General features: G+C 41.2%; 1 protein-coding gene across 7 annotated transcripts in view; it reads left to right on the top strand.

The window, feature by feature from the left end:
* The first annotated feature begins 311 nt into the window (after positions 1–311).
* Positions 312–16036, top strand: part of LOC124044045 (probable ubiquitin carboxyl-terminal hydrolase FAF-X) — an 85997-nt gene continuing 70272 nt past the window's right edge. For 6 of the 7 annotated variants that reach the window (XM_046363444.1, XM_046363436.1, XM_046363428.1 and 3 more), the window contains exon 1: positions 312–789. The gene's annotated coding sequence lies outside the window, so the exon portion shown is untranslated. The remainder of the gene's footprint in view (positions 790–16036) is intronic. The other variant, XM_046363454.1, reaches the window with a different exon arrangement.

Raw genomic sequence — 16036 nt, 5'->3', positions numbered from 1 at the left:
GAAGAATGCATTGATTTCACTAATCATGTCAGATCAGTAATCACCCAAATGAAAGAATAAAGGAAGGGATGTATTTCAAAGTGTCCTACTGGTATTTGAACAGAGCCTTAGTTTTTACTCCTTGGGCCAATTGAAATGTCTTATTAGCCCAATAATACACAATTTATGATAGATCATATTAATCTCTGACCAATTGACATGTTTTCAATGTCCGCTGATTTTTGTTGTTGAATATCTGACCAACAGACTCAACAACAGATCCATGACAGTAGGAGGCGATATATAGGCCTACAAAACCCCTTTTTGGTTCAACAAGCGTTGAAATCGGGGTTTAAATAAAATCCTGGATAAGCGAATCCAACATCGGGGTTAGAGTCAACCATCTACATTGTATGGATTTTTGACCATTCAGCACGGGTTCCATTTGCAAAGTGATTCTACAGAGGAGCTAGTAGTTGGCTCTCTAACTACTGTTGACGGTTGGAGTTCGGCATCTGTTTTCACCAGCGACGTTGTTCAGGGCTGTGCTTCCGCCATGTTGAAGCGGCTCTCTGCTAGCAGCAAGTTGTGACTGACTGGCTAGGACCGACTAGATAGAGTCGGGGGGGCTGCTACCGCGCTGGTGACGCAGGAAAAACACCCAAGATATGACCAAAAAACAGGCTATTCTAACAGACAGTTGAGCTTATTATGAAATTGCAGTATATAGGACACATTTATGTCATAAACCACGACACAATCGTCAAGGCTGGAGTAGTTCGTGAATAGAGAAGTCCTATCAAATTCCTGGTAAGTTGTTAGCAGCTAGTTTGCTAGCTAACTTAGCTTGCGCTCTTAACCGTGTCAACTGGTGTAGTGTGGGTATGGCAGTAACATTAGCTAGCTATTTATTTTGTTTGAAATTTTATTGTACTGAAATACATTGATACACGTCTAATCATTGAATAATTCAATTTGGATTGGAAACATGCTACGTTAGTTGGTTCTGGCAGAAGGTAGCTAACGTTGGCTAGCTAGTTAGCCAAGTTTACTGACTCACCCACTGTCAGAGCAGGGAAATGGGTCTTCAATGTGGAGTTAGCTAGTTGTTTAGCGATCAAAATAGTTAACGTTGTTGAAAGCCGGGTCGATATCAGCCAGATCATGTTCGTTTGCTTACTAGTTGGTTGACGTTTTTATCTAGTTAATGGCAGGCGTTTCCTCACCTGGAACCTTAATGTCTGAGTTTTAATATGGTTTCAATCGTGAAATGTTGCACAGTGACAAGATAGCTCACCAAGCCAACATTGACAAGTTAACGCTAGCTAGTACCGCATAAAATTATTTCTCTATGGACTTGGTTGCGTGGCCTACTCCAAAACAACCACAGTAGCTAACGTTAGCTACATACCTACAGTTAGCTCAGCTAGCTAGCTCACGTTATCGAGTTAGCTAACTAGCCCCTTCTCTGCTGAATGCAAATGTTTCTTAACGAGCAGTTCGTAATGTGTCTGTAAACCTAGCCAGATATCTAGCTACCTATACGTACCCAAGAGAACTTGCGTCAACGGTTAGTTAACGCTAGTTGGTCAGGCCAAAGGCCCGGAAGACTGCGATTGGAAACTAGGCCTTCAAGGGGCAGTTCGCACTGCGATATCAGGCTTTCTGTAAGTCATATTAGCCGTAAAGAGTGTTGTTAGCTTCCTAATTTAGCTAGCTGTGTTTTACCAACGTTTTCGATTTGCGTTGTTTAAAGATATGCTATTTCTGACTTCAGAATAAGATATTTATTTCCTTTATGAATCAACTCAGATCAGAGACAACCTAACGCTAGCTAGGTAAGTTGACATGTTGATCGTGTAATAAGTATTTTTATGTGTCTCGATAGCTAGCTAGCAAAGATGAAGCAGCATAATCATGGACGTGTAGGGTCAATTGTGATATTTATTTGTATAACTTGTAAACGAGTGCGTCAACAAGCTTATCAATTACTGGTCAACGTCCTTGAAAAAGTATAGTTATACTACCTATCCAGTGATTGTTTTCGTAGCTAGTGATCTTACCATAATGATGGAAGACATACATGGCTAATCAGCTAGCTAACTAGATCAGTAGCATTTATTTATTTATTTGTTACCTCCAATGTCATCATGGACATAGCTAATATCCGAGTTTGATTTAGGAGTAGACTGTCAGTTTGACCATTACTGTCTTGTCTTGGCCCATGTCATTCGTGATATAGCTGTAGTTAATGGCCCATTTCATAACATGGCATAGCCAGCCAGTGATGTTTAGTGCTATTAGCCTTCCAGTGAGAGACTGAAGGATGTTGAACAGAGGATGACCACCGTGTCTAACAATGCCATTCAGTTAGGTTTCATTTTCAATACATAGTTACTGATTGAAATGAATGGTAATCCAATGTAGCCTACATAATGTTGTTTTGAGCTGGGCTTTCTAGGCTAGGAAATATATTTTAGTAGAAGCAGTTTAATGGTATGTTTCTGACGTCAGTGGCCACCTGCAGAAAGCACAGAAAATGTTTCAGTATCCTCAAAATATCCTTACTGGCTGGGCTGACAGCTGTGTGCTCCTGGCTCTCATTTGTGCCACTGCTTGCTGTTTGCTATACATAAGTTGCAACTTGTCACTCCTATCTTGAAGAGAGAGTGCAAGATTTTGGCAACTTAGCCCTTTTTTCATCTTAGTCAGATGAACTCATGGATACTATTTTTATGTCTCTGTGTGCAGATTGAAGGAAGTTGTAGGTAGTTTTGCAACCCGTTACTATCTAGCGTTGGTGTAATGACTAAATCTACAGCAACCTCTTGTCTAGTGCCAATTTTAGAATTTATCCTACCATTTCTACTGATCTGCATTCCAGTTATGATATGTGCAGTACAACTAATTGTCTATTGAATGTTTAATTGCCCAGAAACGGGATAATTCCATAGCTTGTTAAACAGAGGACCTTTCTATTAGCACCACAGAGCTCAACTATAGGCCTCCCTACATTAGATTTAAAAATTTAACTAGGCAAGTCAGTTCAGAACAAATTTTTATTTACAATGACGGCCAAACCCGGACGATTCTGGGCCAATTGTGCGCCGCCCTTTGTGACTCTCAATCACGGCCGGATGTGATACAGCCTGGATTTGAACCAGGAACTGTAGTGACGCCTCTTGCACTGAGATGCAGTGTCTTAGACAGCTCGGAAGCCCAGATGAGCAAAGCCGCACCAGGGCTCTGTCCAAGGTGTTGAATCCAGCGTGGTCTTCACTCCTTTAAAATGCATTTATAGATCTTTATATTGTACTTAGGGATTTTTGCCATTGTTTGGTTGAATCTGTTTCACATGCATCCTTGATGATTGTAAGCAATTCCTTTGATGTTTTGCCTCTTCGTGCATTATGAATATCTGCCTGAAATATGCTGTTGTGGCTAGCAGTGTTAATGCAATGGTCATTTTGATATCTGCATTTGAAGTTGTCCTTATTTTGACTTGATGGCCTGAATTTAGTGGCTTTAATATGTTTAGTGTCTTGATTTCTGGACAATATTCCTTTGCGTTTTCATCAAGATGGATTCATCATTTCGTTGTTATGCGACTCTTCCTTGCCGTTTTCAATTGCATTTATCAGATGTTTCAATTGTTTTTCTATGGACATTTTGTTACAACACTTGGAAATGTGAGTTATACGTCTGTTAATGTGTATAAATAGAACCTCATTACTTGCATTTTTGTAGAACCGTTCCATTAAAACAGGCTACAGAACTAAAAGGCTGAATAATAAATGTGATTTAAAAATAACAATTTATTGCAAAATACAAGGTTCAGTTAATAAAAATGACAGAGATTACTGTTAGGCCTACCAACAGCCCTAAACATAACTGAATGTAATAAAAATGGATTTATTTCCGTATTATCAAGTCCATATCTGCTGCTGAGAATCGTAGCCTACTCAGTCTCCTGTCTCCCCAGTCTCTTATTCCAAATCCTCTGCAACACACACATGTTCACATTACTACTTACTGAAATTTACTGCCATGAACATCACAAGCTTATATAATTTTGTACTGAACATCCCATCGTACCGATTTAAATGGATTTTATAGTGTGATTCTTGTCTCTGCTTCCCATTGCTGAGCCACATATCTGCGCCATATTTGGAGACTTCGCTGCACACAGGCTTCCGAGTGGTCTGTTGTCAGCCGGCTGCGTGAAGGGATCGACTTAATGTGTGAAAAGATATGTTCACAAAGATATATGGATCCAAATACTGAAGGCATTACACATGCAACCTTCTGCAGACTGTCATCTTTCACTGGCAGGCTCTCCCAACAGTAGATAATGGAGGCCTCTTGGTTTCTCTGTCTTCATGTTCATTGCGCAGCGCTGTGAATTTTGATGACCAAAGGGAGGTTGCCTTGAGCTTGAACAGCTGCATTTCAGAGTCCTCGGTCCCTATCCACTGAAACACAGACAGACCCAAGTTGCTCTCCTCAAAGTTCTCTGGCTTCATCAAAAAATATTTTGAATGAAAATCGGACATAGAACTCTGACTTCAGCACCCCCTTGTACAGCATCCCCATGTACTGATAGTGTGCCGCGTTGACCGCCCTTTGAGTTGCTTGAAGTAGCGGAACTTTCCACTTTGAATATCCCGCAAGTAGACGTCTCGCTTGGCAGGGAATGCCTTACGTGCATGGAACAGATCCATCACTGTCTGGCCTGCACCCTGCAGGCACAGGTTGAGCTCATTGAGGTGACCTGTTATGTCAGTGAGAAACATCCAGTTTTACAAGCCAATCCTCAAGCACTGGGTAGTTTTGGCCCTTTTTGTAGCCAGAAAGGCTTCAACTGTATTCAAACACTCCATGAACCGTTCCAGAACCTTCCTTCCACTTAACCACCTGACACTGCAGTGGAGAGGAAAGTCTTTGTGGATTTGTTCAAGCTCTTCCAGCAGTGACTGACACTGTGACATGAGCGAGCAACAAGGGAATTGACAATTTTAATTACAGTAGCCATTACAGTACCTAAATCGGAATTTGAATTCTTGGAACACAGATTCTCTTGGTGAATGATAGTGAAATTTAACCACTGGGTGGCCAATCATATCGTCAATCAGCTTTACAAATCCTGTTTCCCCACCATAGTGGGGGCACAGTTAGTTGTAATAGTGAATATGTTCTTAATATTGACACCTCAAAATGACCCGTGAAGGCTTTTTTTGCTACAGCTTCCCCTTTAGTGTTACCATGTATGGGTTTTAGACAAAGCAGCTACTTGCGTACCTGCTCTGTCACGGTATCTTGCAACAATTACCAGATGTGGAATGTCATTCACATCCACACTCATCAAGAGCCACGCTAAACAAAGGTGCATCTTTTAACTCTACAGTTTGCAACTCCTTTACCTTTTCAGCTATTTTGAGAACATGCCTTTCAACAGTTCTGGCAGACACGTGCATGTCTTATCTTTGAGAAGATTGTGTCTGTTCGGCAATCCTTCAAATAAAGCCTGTCAGCTACTGAGGAAAGCATCCTTGATATATTCCCCATCAATAAATGGTTACTTGTTTAGCAATGCACTGCACAATTTTTTAAAATATATTTTTTTACTGTTAACACAGTGCCTTGCTTTACTTACCTGGGCACGGACCTCTTGATTCCTTCAGCCTGGTCCGCATGTCTTGTTTCAAAATGAAATGTGCACTTGATGTCTGACAAACAGCAGTTTTACAACAGAGAGCAAACAGCCTGGCCCTGAAGTAAAAAGAATCGAAGGCAATAAATGAGCGGACGTTTGCCTTATTTTTCTTTGCTGATGACATTTTGTGTCCTGAACTTAAAAAATAAAATAATAATTAAGATTTTCTAGCTGTTAGCCATGTGAAAACTATTCTCATCTTCAGTGCCGTCTATATCATTTAATTATTTGTATTATTTTTTTTGGGGGGTGGGATGGGGTGACTTGCCAAGCATTGGCGTGCCAAGGCAAATTCCCTCGTGTGCCTTATGTTGCTGACCCCTGGTCTACAGGAACAGCCAACATGCTAGTTGTTCCCATGACTGGAAGTCAACATGAACTGTTCCCATAGACTTCCAGTCATTGCGCTAACCCTAGTTAGCGATTGCTTTAACACTAGTTGGCAACTTAGAACTGTAAAAAATACATTGTATCCATGAGTTAATCTGACTCTGGGTAATTTGAAAAAAGGGACCGAAATGCCAAAATCTCACACTGTCCCTTTTAAAGGGTGTCTTGGTAGAAAATGTACAAAAAATGTAAATATATTTTTTGGGGGGATGTTGACGATGACTTAGCGGGGGTGGCCTTTATGAAGGAAATATCATGTTAGAATACATGATCAAACCCTCATGTTCCAATACTTGTGTGGATTGGATTTCCAGTCATATTGTCTATCTTTGCCAGGCAGGACTGGTGTTGTCCCTGTGTTCAGGAGGATGCAACATACTGCACTTTGCAGATCGAAATGCCATGAATAGATAATCAGACATGATTCAGTATTTGACATGTCAAAGAAAGGCATGTCTGTCTATTCTAATCAATATATTTATATTTGAGTTGTGCCAGACTGAGCACTAGCCAGTGCCCGGGCTTCCAGCTGGACGGAGAGGACCGAGAGAGTAAACAATACTCATCATTATGGCTCATGGCCTTATGTGTCCTCTGGAGCTGTGGCTGGCCTTTGTTGGCTCATACAGGGTCAGTGTGTGTGGTTATAAACCAGATTGTACGGTCCAGCTGGAGGGAGAATAAAAGTTATGGAGCTAGACATTCTATGAAGTTGAAGCTATGATAAAGTTATGTCTTTCTGTAGGCTGGTTATTGAAATTATATTTGTCTGCAGTTTGGCTTTATGTTTGAGGAAGTTTATTTTGATTTGCGAAGTAGTTGAGCAGGTCTCCCAAAGACAGAGAAAAAAAGGCGTATCTCGTCCAGACGTTCTGTGCTGGTCTGGAACAGAATCGTAAAGGGGTCATTCCGTGTCATTTCAGCCGAAATCGTTTCTGTAGTTAGAAACATAAGATTAGCATTCCTGAAATATGAAATATAATTTCATCTCTGAGAAATTAAGCTAATTGATTACACCTAAATTGGCCATTTTAAATTCATAGGGTTGATATAACCTTCAGTAAATATATAGCACCTAACATCTGATTTCGACCATAATTGTGAAGAACCCAATAAAATGGTAAAAAGCCAACATCACCCCACCCCAATAACCAGTATACTGGATCAGCTCTCTGTCTGACAAGTAGTATAGAGCTGCTGCTTGGAGTATTGCTTCTTCAACCTTTACCGCATTCCCTTTGAATCTGGTGATGGTTTTTGTCCTCTGTTCAGAGAGATTTGACATTGAAGTCGCTTGTAATTTTAAACCATACAGTAGTCAAAGTACCAAGTTTTGCCCACTAGATGCCACTGTTCCTGCTACTGCCTCCACACCCTTTTATTCATTTTAATGGTGTCTTGTGTTTTATTACAGTAATCCCAAAAAAGGCCCAAACACACACTGTGTAGTGTTTCGCAATGATGTTGGGTTTAATGGAAAATATCACTAACCACAGTACGTATAGAGACGTTTTCTAATCATTTTATTGAAAAACACATTGTATTTTATTAGGGCTGTCACTTTTTTTGTCACTAGTCCATTTCTCTATCAAGGTTTTGTGCTTGTAGGAAAATACTTTCACCATACGGATAGCCCTCTCAGAGCTGCCATTTTTTGGGGGGACTATTCAATGAGACTTGGGTTGACGCATTAGGTTGCTAAGAGAAATACAAACTGAATTGAGTCCTTGGAGGACTGGTTTGACCACACAATCTATTTTCATCATGAGCAAAAGCTGTTGGTTTTCTACCCAAAGTTGCAAAGAAAATGATGTGATCCATTGAATAAACATGTAAAATGTATAAAAGGGTGTGGTGGCAGTAGCAGGGACAGCGGCATCGGTGGGCAAAACTTGGTACTTTCAGACTAATTTATGGTAAAAACTGCAAGTGACTTCAATGGCTAATTTCTCTGAACAAGAGAAAAAATCATCACCAGATTCAAAGGAATACATTACAAAGGTTGAAAAAGCAATACTCCAAGCAGCAGCTCCATTGCAGGCGGGAGGTAGCCTAGTGGTTAGAGCGTTGGACTAGTAACAGAAAGGTTGCAAGATCAAATCCCCGAGCTGACAAGGTAAAAATCTGTCGTTCTGCCCCAGAACAAGGCAGTTAACCCACTGTTCCTAGGCCGTCATTGAAAATAAGAATTTGTTCTTAACTGACTAGTTAAAGGTAAAATAAAAATACTACTTGATCTTGACATCTAGCCACTTCGCTCTATCGAGTTAGCAAATCAAATGCATAGCTGGATCCCTGAGCTGGATAGAAATACCCCGGTATATGGTATTTTTCGCCCTGGCCTAACTCGCTGTAGCATGCACATCAATACACACAACTATCTAGGTCAAATAGGGGAGAGGCGTTGTGCAGTTAATGTTGGCTTTATCAGTTTTTTTAAACCAGGTTTGCTTTTCATTTGAGCAATATGAGATGGAACAGATATAATGCTGTATACTTTCTTGAATTTGTTCTGGATTTGGAGACTGTGAAAAGACCCCTGGTGGCATGTCTGGTGGGGTAAGAGTGTGTGTCAGGACTGTGTGTAAATTGACTATGCAAACATTTTTGGATTTTCAACACAATGTTTCTTATAAAAATAACCAATGCAGTCAGTCAATCCTATACAAAATAATGTTTCAGGAATGCCATTCTTATATTTCTAACTACAGGAACTATCTGAGATGGTGGGTGTAAATCCTCTTACTTGTGTTTTTCGAGGTGGAATGACTTGAAGAGTGAGCGCGAAAGGGATGAAAGACCTCCGGCTTCCTGGCCAACCAATCCCATGGTTACTTAAGGAAATCCTTTCCTCTCTTGTCTGAAACTCAGAAAGACATGTTGTCTTTGCTGTATGGTGCCCAGAGTTCAAATACTACATTTACATTTAGGTCATTTAGCAGACGCTCTTATCCAGAAATACTACAACACCATGTGAACCACCATCACTTTAGGCCTACATGTCTAGAATAAGACCCAACTGGAAATGATGTACGACTCATTTCCAGAATATGTGGTTTTGTAGAATAATTGACAAGTTTTCCTCAGGTCAGGGTTTATGGCAGTAGGAAAAGCAGGCAGCAAGTTCAGTATGTCACACATTTCCATTACATACAGTGCATTCAGAAAGTATTCATATCCCTTGACCTTTCCCACATTTTGTTACGTTGCAGCCGTATTCTAAAATTGACTAAATAAAAAAAGTCCTCATCAATCTACACACAATACCGCATAATGACTAAGTGAAAACAGGTTTTTAGAAAATGTTGCAAATGTATTACAAATATACAGATACCTTATTTACATGTATTCAGACCCTCTACTATGTGACTTGAAATTGAGCTCAGGTGCATCCTGTTCCATTGATCATCCTTGAGATGTTTCTATAACTTGATTGGAGTCTACCTGTGTTAAAATCAATTGATTAGATATGGTTCGGAAAGGCACACCTGTCTATATAAGGTCCCACAGTTGACAGTGCATGTCAGAGCAAAAACCAAGCCATGAGGTCAAAGGAATTGTCCGTAGACCTCCGAGACAGGATAGTGTTGAGGCACAGATCTGGGGAAGGGTAAAAACATTTCTGCAGCATTGCCAGGAACACAGTGGCCTCGATCGTTCTTTAATGGAGGAAGTTTGGAACCACCAAGACACTTCCTAGAGCTGGCTGCCTGGCCAAACTACAGAGAAGGGCCTTGGTCAGGGAGGTGACCAAGAACCTGATAGTCACTCTGACCGAGCACCAGAGTTAATCTGTGGAGATGGGGGATCCATCCAGAAGGACAACCATCTCTGCAGCACTCCACCAATCAGGCGTTTATGGTAGAGTGGCCAAACGGAAGCCACTCCTCAGTAAATGGCACATGACAGCCCGCTTGGTGTTTGCCAAAAGGCACCGAAACGATTCTCAGACCATGAGAAACGAGATTCTCTGGTCTGAAACCAAGATTGAATTCTTTGGCCTGCATGCCAAACGCCGTGTCTGGAGGAAACCTGGCACCATCCCTACAGTGAAGCATGGTGGTGGCAGTATCATGCTGTGGGGATGTTTTTCTGCGGCAAGGACTGGGAGACTCGTCAGGATCGAGGGAAAGATGAACGGAGCAAAGTACAGAGATCCTTGATGAAAACCTTCTACACAGTGCTCAGGACCTCAGACGTGAGCGAAGGTTCACCATCCAAAAGGACAACGACCCTAAGTAAACAGCCAAGACAATGCAGGAGTGGCTTCGGGAGCAGGGACTTCTCTGAATGTCCTTGAGTGAACCAGCCAGAGCCCGGACTTGAACCCGATCGTCTCTGGAGAGACCAGAAAATAGCTGTGCAGCGACGCTCCCCATCCATCCTGACAGAGCTTGAGAGGATCTGCAGAGAACAATGGGAGAAACTCCCCAAATACAGATGTGCCGAGCTTGTAGGGTCATACCCAATACGACTGCAGGCTGTAATCACTGCCAAAGATGCTTCATCAAAGTAATGAGTAAAAGGTCTGAAATTGTGTTTAAGTTTTGCAGTTTTGTTTTTGCTTTGTTCTTATGGGGTATTGTGTATTGATTGTTACATTACTGCCTTATTCTATACACAATTTGGAAAAAGTAAAGGGTTCTGAATACTTTCCAAATGCACTGTATGAACTTCAGTCTTCTCCCAATCTAATCTAGGCCTAAATGTTTTCATATGATATCAGGCTTTAATTTTAATTACACATAACAAAAATATAAACGCTCTGGTTTCATGAGCTGATGTAAAAGATCCCAGAAATGTTCAATATGTGCAAAAAAACGTTTTTCTATTGAATGTTGTGCACATTTGTTTGCATAACTGTTAGTGAGCAGTTCTCCTTTGCCAAGATAATCCATCCACCTGACAGGTGTGGCATATCAGGAAGATGATTAAACAGCATGATCATTACACAGGTGCACCTTGTGCTGGAGACAATTAAAGGCCATTGTAAAATGTGCAGTTTTGTCATACAACACACACAATGCCACATTTGTCTCAAGTTGAGGGAATGTGAAATTGGCATGCAGACTGCAGGAATGTCCATCAGAGCTGTTGCCAGAGAATGTAATGTTCATTTCTCAACCATAAGCCCCCTTGTTTTATAGAATTTCGAAGTACGTGCAACCAGCCTCACAACCGCAGAGCACGTGTATGGTGTCATGTGGGCGAGCGGTTTGCAGATGTCAAAGTTGTGAACAGGATGCCCCAGGGTGGCGGTGGTGTTATGGTACGGGCAGGCATAAGCTACAGACAACATACACAATTGCATTTTATCAATGGCAATTTGAATGCACAGCGATACGGTGATGAGATCCTGGCCCATTGTCATGTCATTCATCCACCACCTTCAACTTATGTTTCAGAATTATACTGCACGGCCCCATGTCTCAAGGTTCTGTACACAAAAATGATTGGAAGCTAAAAATCTCCCAGTTCCATGGCCTGCATACTCACCTGACATGTCACCAATTGAGCATGTTTGGGATGCTCTGGATCGTTGTGTTCCAATTCCCGCCAATATCCAGTAACTTTGCACAGCCGTTGAAGAGGAGTGGGACAACATTCCACTGGCCACAATCAACAGCCTGATCAACTCTATGCGAGGATGTCACACTATATGAGGCAAATGGTCACACCAGATACTGGCTGGTTTTCTGATCCACGCCCCTACTTAATTTAAAAAAAATCTGTGACCAACAGATGCATATCTATATTATTTTCCATAGATTAAGGCCCCTATGAATTTCAATTGACAGATTTCTTATATATGAACTGTAACTCAGTAAAATCTTTTTATTTTTGTTCAATATTTTTGAGTGCTTAGGCCTAGGCTATTCCTTTGTTTTCCTTCTGATCTCAATCGGATGAATATTAAACCGAGGATTGGATTTTTTTTCTGAACAATGGCTTTTGTTGTTGCTCAATCTAAAACATTAGGAGAGGTCTGTCTGGATGGCCAATGCTATGGGATTTGGAGGAGAATACTGAGTGCAGTGGTCTTGTAGGAATAACCCTTTGGCTGCATTTAGACAGGCAGCCCAATTCTGATATTCTTTCCACCTAATTGGTATTGATCACAGATTCTTTTCACCTCAGATATTTTTGAGAGCTGATCTGATTGGTCAAAATACCAATTTAGTGAAAAAAATATCAGATCAGAATTGGGCTACCTGTCTAAATGAGTCTTGCACGCTAAGCACACATTGTAAGAGTTTCCATCCTGTGGCTTTTGGTCACTAAGCGGTTTATTCCTTGTTCAGTGATTTATTCCAAGTGGAGTGTAGGGCGACTATATTGAATGAATGGTTTTGCGCGATATTCCAGATGCCTTTATCACAAGAATCGTTTTTATGAGCATTTATGTCCGGCTTGCTCTCATGTTGTCTTTTTGGTTTCGTCTCCTATCCTCCTAGTGTGCTGTTTGCACCTTCCCATTTACACCAGAGATCTGTATTATAGCAAGATGCTCATGTCGCCACCGTAACAATGGGAGTCATTGTCCCAAAGGTGGGAAAAGGCAGGCAAGAAGTTTAGGTCCAAAATAAGCAAATAGAAACGTATTGGGCTTTTCTTGGCGAGCGTGAAGCCTCTCACTTCACCTCTTCCTCTCTGTTTGCACAGACACACACCATGCCCATCCCCCCTGCCACTCACACAACAAAGATGAGAGATCACTACTTCTTCTTTGAAAAGTGGTTTCAACTTGCTATTAGCATTTGAGGTTTGGTCCAACAGAATCGGTCATACTGTGCTTTTAGAAAGTATTCAGACCCCTTTAACTTTCCCACATCTTGTTACGTTACAGCCTAATTCTAAACTGGATTAAATCATTTCCCCCCTCAACCTTCACACAATACCCAATAATGACAAAGCAAAAACAGGTTTTTAGAAATGTTTGCAAGTTTATTAAAAATAAACAGAACATTTACATAAATATTCAGACCCTTCACTCAGTACCTTGTTGATGCACATTTGGCAGCAATTACAGCCTTGAGTCTAATTGGGTATGGCACACATGTATGTATGCCACCTGTATGCCACCATTCTTCTCTGCAGATCCTCTCAAGCTCTGTCAGGTTGGATGGGGAGTGTCGCTACACAGCTATTTTCAGGTCTCCACAGATGTTAGATCGGGTTCAAGTCCGGGTTCTGGCTGGTCCACTCAAGGACATTGAGACTTGTACCAAAGCCACTCCTGCAATGTCTTGGCTGTTTGCTTTGGGTCATTGTCCTGTTGGACCCCAGTCTGTGGTCCTGAGCACTCTGGAGCAGGTTTTCATCAAGGATCTCTCTGTACTTTTCTCCGTTCATCTTTGCCTCGATCCTGACTAGTCTTCCAGTCCCTACCGCTGAAAAACATCCCCACAGCATGATGCTGCCACCACCATGCTTCACTGTAAGGATGGTGCCAGGTTTCCTCCAGACGTGACGCTTGGCATTCAGGCCAAAGAGTTCAATCTCGGTTTCATCAGACCAGAGAATCTTGTTTCTCATGGTCTGAGAGACCTTTCAGGTGCCCTTTGGCAAACTCCAAGCAGGCTGTCGTGACATACTGAGGAGTGGCTTCCGTCTGGCCACTCTACCATAAAGACCTGATTGGTGGAGTGGTGCAGAGATGGTTGTCTTTCTGGAAGGTTCTCCCATCTCCACAGAGGAGCTCTGTCAGTAACCATCCTCCCTGACCAAGGCCTTTCAAACCGATTGCTCAGTTTGGCCAGGCGGCCAGCTCTAGAAAGAGTCTTGGTGGTTCCAAACTTCTTCCATTCAATTTTTGCTGTGAAAAATCTCAAGGTTGATCAACAGAAACAGGATTCACTTAACCTCAATTTCGAATCTCATTGCAAAGGGTCTGAATAGTTATATAAATATGTTTTTTAAATTCTAAAAACCTGTTTTTCCATTCTGATTATGGGATATTGTGTGTAGATTGAGGAAAAAATATAATTTGATACATTTTAGAATAAGGCTGCAACATAACAAAATGTGGTAAAATGGAAGGGGTCTGGATACTTTCCAAATGCACTGTGGACACCGAAACACACAGAGACATTATTTTACTGTAGTAGAGGAGGAGTGATCTTTTCTAATGATACCCTTTTTATGTTTTAACTACACAAATTATGTGCAGAGCAGACACTGCTAAAATGTGAATATCAATGAACAATGATTCTGGAAAATGAATGTTCAGTTTGTTGCGTCACGTTCTGCTTGGAGCATTTTAGCCATAGACTGTTATACTAGCTGTCTAGTCTGTTTTATAAATGTGCAATAAGCATGATACATTTATATAAGGATTTTTGCAACTCGTTCTCATTCTGGGAAATATACACTGAGTATACCAAACATTAGGAACTTAATGTTCTTAATGTTTTGTGCACTCAAAGGTAGCCCACTTGATTCCAACATCTGAACAATGTGGACAGGGTCATAGGTGACATAACAGCACTATGAAACACAGGCAATTCCATCTTGCTAATGATCCACTTGACTATTGATCGTTTTTCTTGCTGGCATGTCGGTTATGCTGCGTGCATGATGATCGTTATACTGTCTGAATGAGCACGTTTATATAACACTAGGGCTGTTATGGAATTTTGGGTAATGATTAATTGTCATAGAAATGTTATTTATAAAAATAAATGTTTTACTTGAAATGCATCTTTGAAAATTGGATGTGACATACAGTACCTAATGAATACAACCAGCCTTGGTGGCGACCCTGTTGAAAAATGAATGATTTTCACCTGGAACTTCTGACCAAAGTGTTATTCTGCATGTAAAATGATTACCAACTTTACCCACTTCATGTGTTATAATACATTCAAAAATGAAATGCTGTTAGATAAACTATGTTTACTTAAATATGAAGTTGAATCCCCTTTCTCCTGAAATGAATGACAGTATGACGATTATGTTTTTTGTTTGGTTTGTTCACGGTTGTTATCCATAATTGTCAGCTCCAAGATTTATATGATAATTGTGCCATCCCTAGGTAACACTCCACTCCACTGTAGTCATATAGTAAGACTTGAACCACAACTGTTTGTCTTGTTCTCTTGCTTGTTTGTGTAAAATAGCCTACAACTTTGCTTGTGAACAAAGTGAGGGACTAAAATGTGCACTTGTAGATTTCCTTATGCAATAGTAGTGGCATTTCCACTACTAACCTTAATTGGATCCATGCGGTACGAGCAGTCAGATGTCTTCCAGGCTTCTTCCTCTCCAGAGTCAGGCCAATGGTGTCAATGTCATGCTGTTTTAACTGGAGATGCTGCTGCCTGCTCTCTCCGACTTCACTACAGCCCTTGATACGTGCTAGTTGGCAGCCTCACTGATGAACAGAGAGATTATTTCCATCTGTTGAGGATTGTTATCTTTCCCACTGTCTTACCCCTCTTTGTTGCTAGCAATATCATTGTAGGAAATTATCTACATTTTATTTGAACCTCTGACAAACATTTGATTCCACTGCCTGCCTAGCTATGTCTGGGTGTTTACACGAAACAAGACCAGGCCAGAATGCTAGAAAAGTAGGATTTGCAAAGATGTCTAGTGGTGCTAACAAGTACTGGATTGGCAGCTAGGTCATATTATGCTTCACTAATGGTCATACTGACAACCTGGCCAATCCATGCCAAGCTCTCAGCTTATCTGACTGGAAAGGATACACCCAGACTCAGGAGCAGCCCAGCCATAGGGTGCATGCTTAACAGGTTTCTCTGTACCGTTCCCTGTTATCGGGTCAGCGCTCTAGCGTTTATCTCTTACTTCCGCACATTGTCTCTACAACAAAGCTTCCAAACTGCAAAAATGGAACCCAATCAAGCAAATGTCGGGGGAAAATACAAAAGTGTGTTCCCTTCCAATCTGATGGGTCCCAGAGAACCGTTCAGAATTTAAACCTGCTCGTCT

Source organism: Oncorhynchus gorbuscha, linkage group LG01 (assembly GCF_021184085.1).
Source record: "Oncorhynchus gorbuscha isolate QuinsamMale2020 ecotype Even-year linkage group LG01, OgorEven_v1.0, whole genome shotgun sequence".
Taxonomy (NCBI): Eukaryota; Metazoa; Chordata; class Actinopteri; order Salmoniformes; family Salmonidae; genus Oncorhynchus; species Oncorhynchus gorbuscha.
The sequence above is the reverse complement of the archived record's forward strand: the minus strand, read 5'-3'. Positions and strand labels throughout refer to the sequence as shown.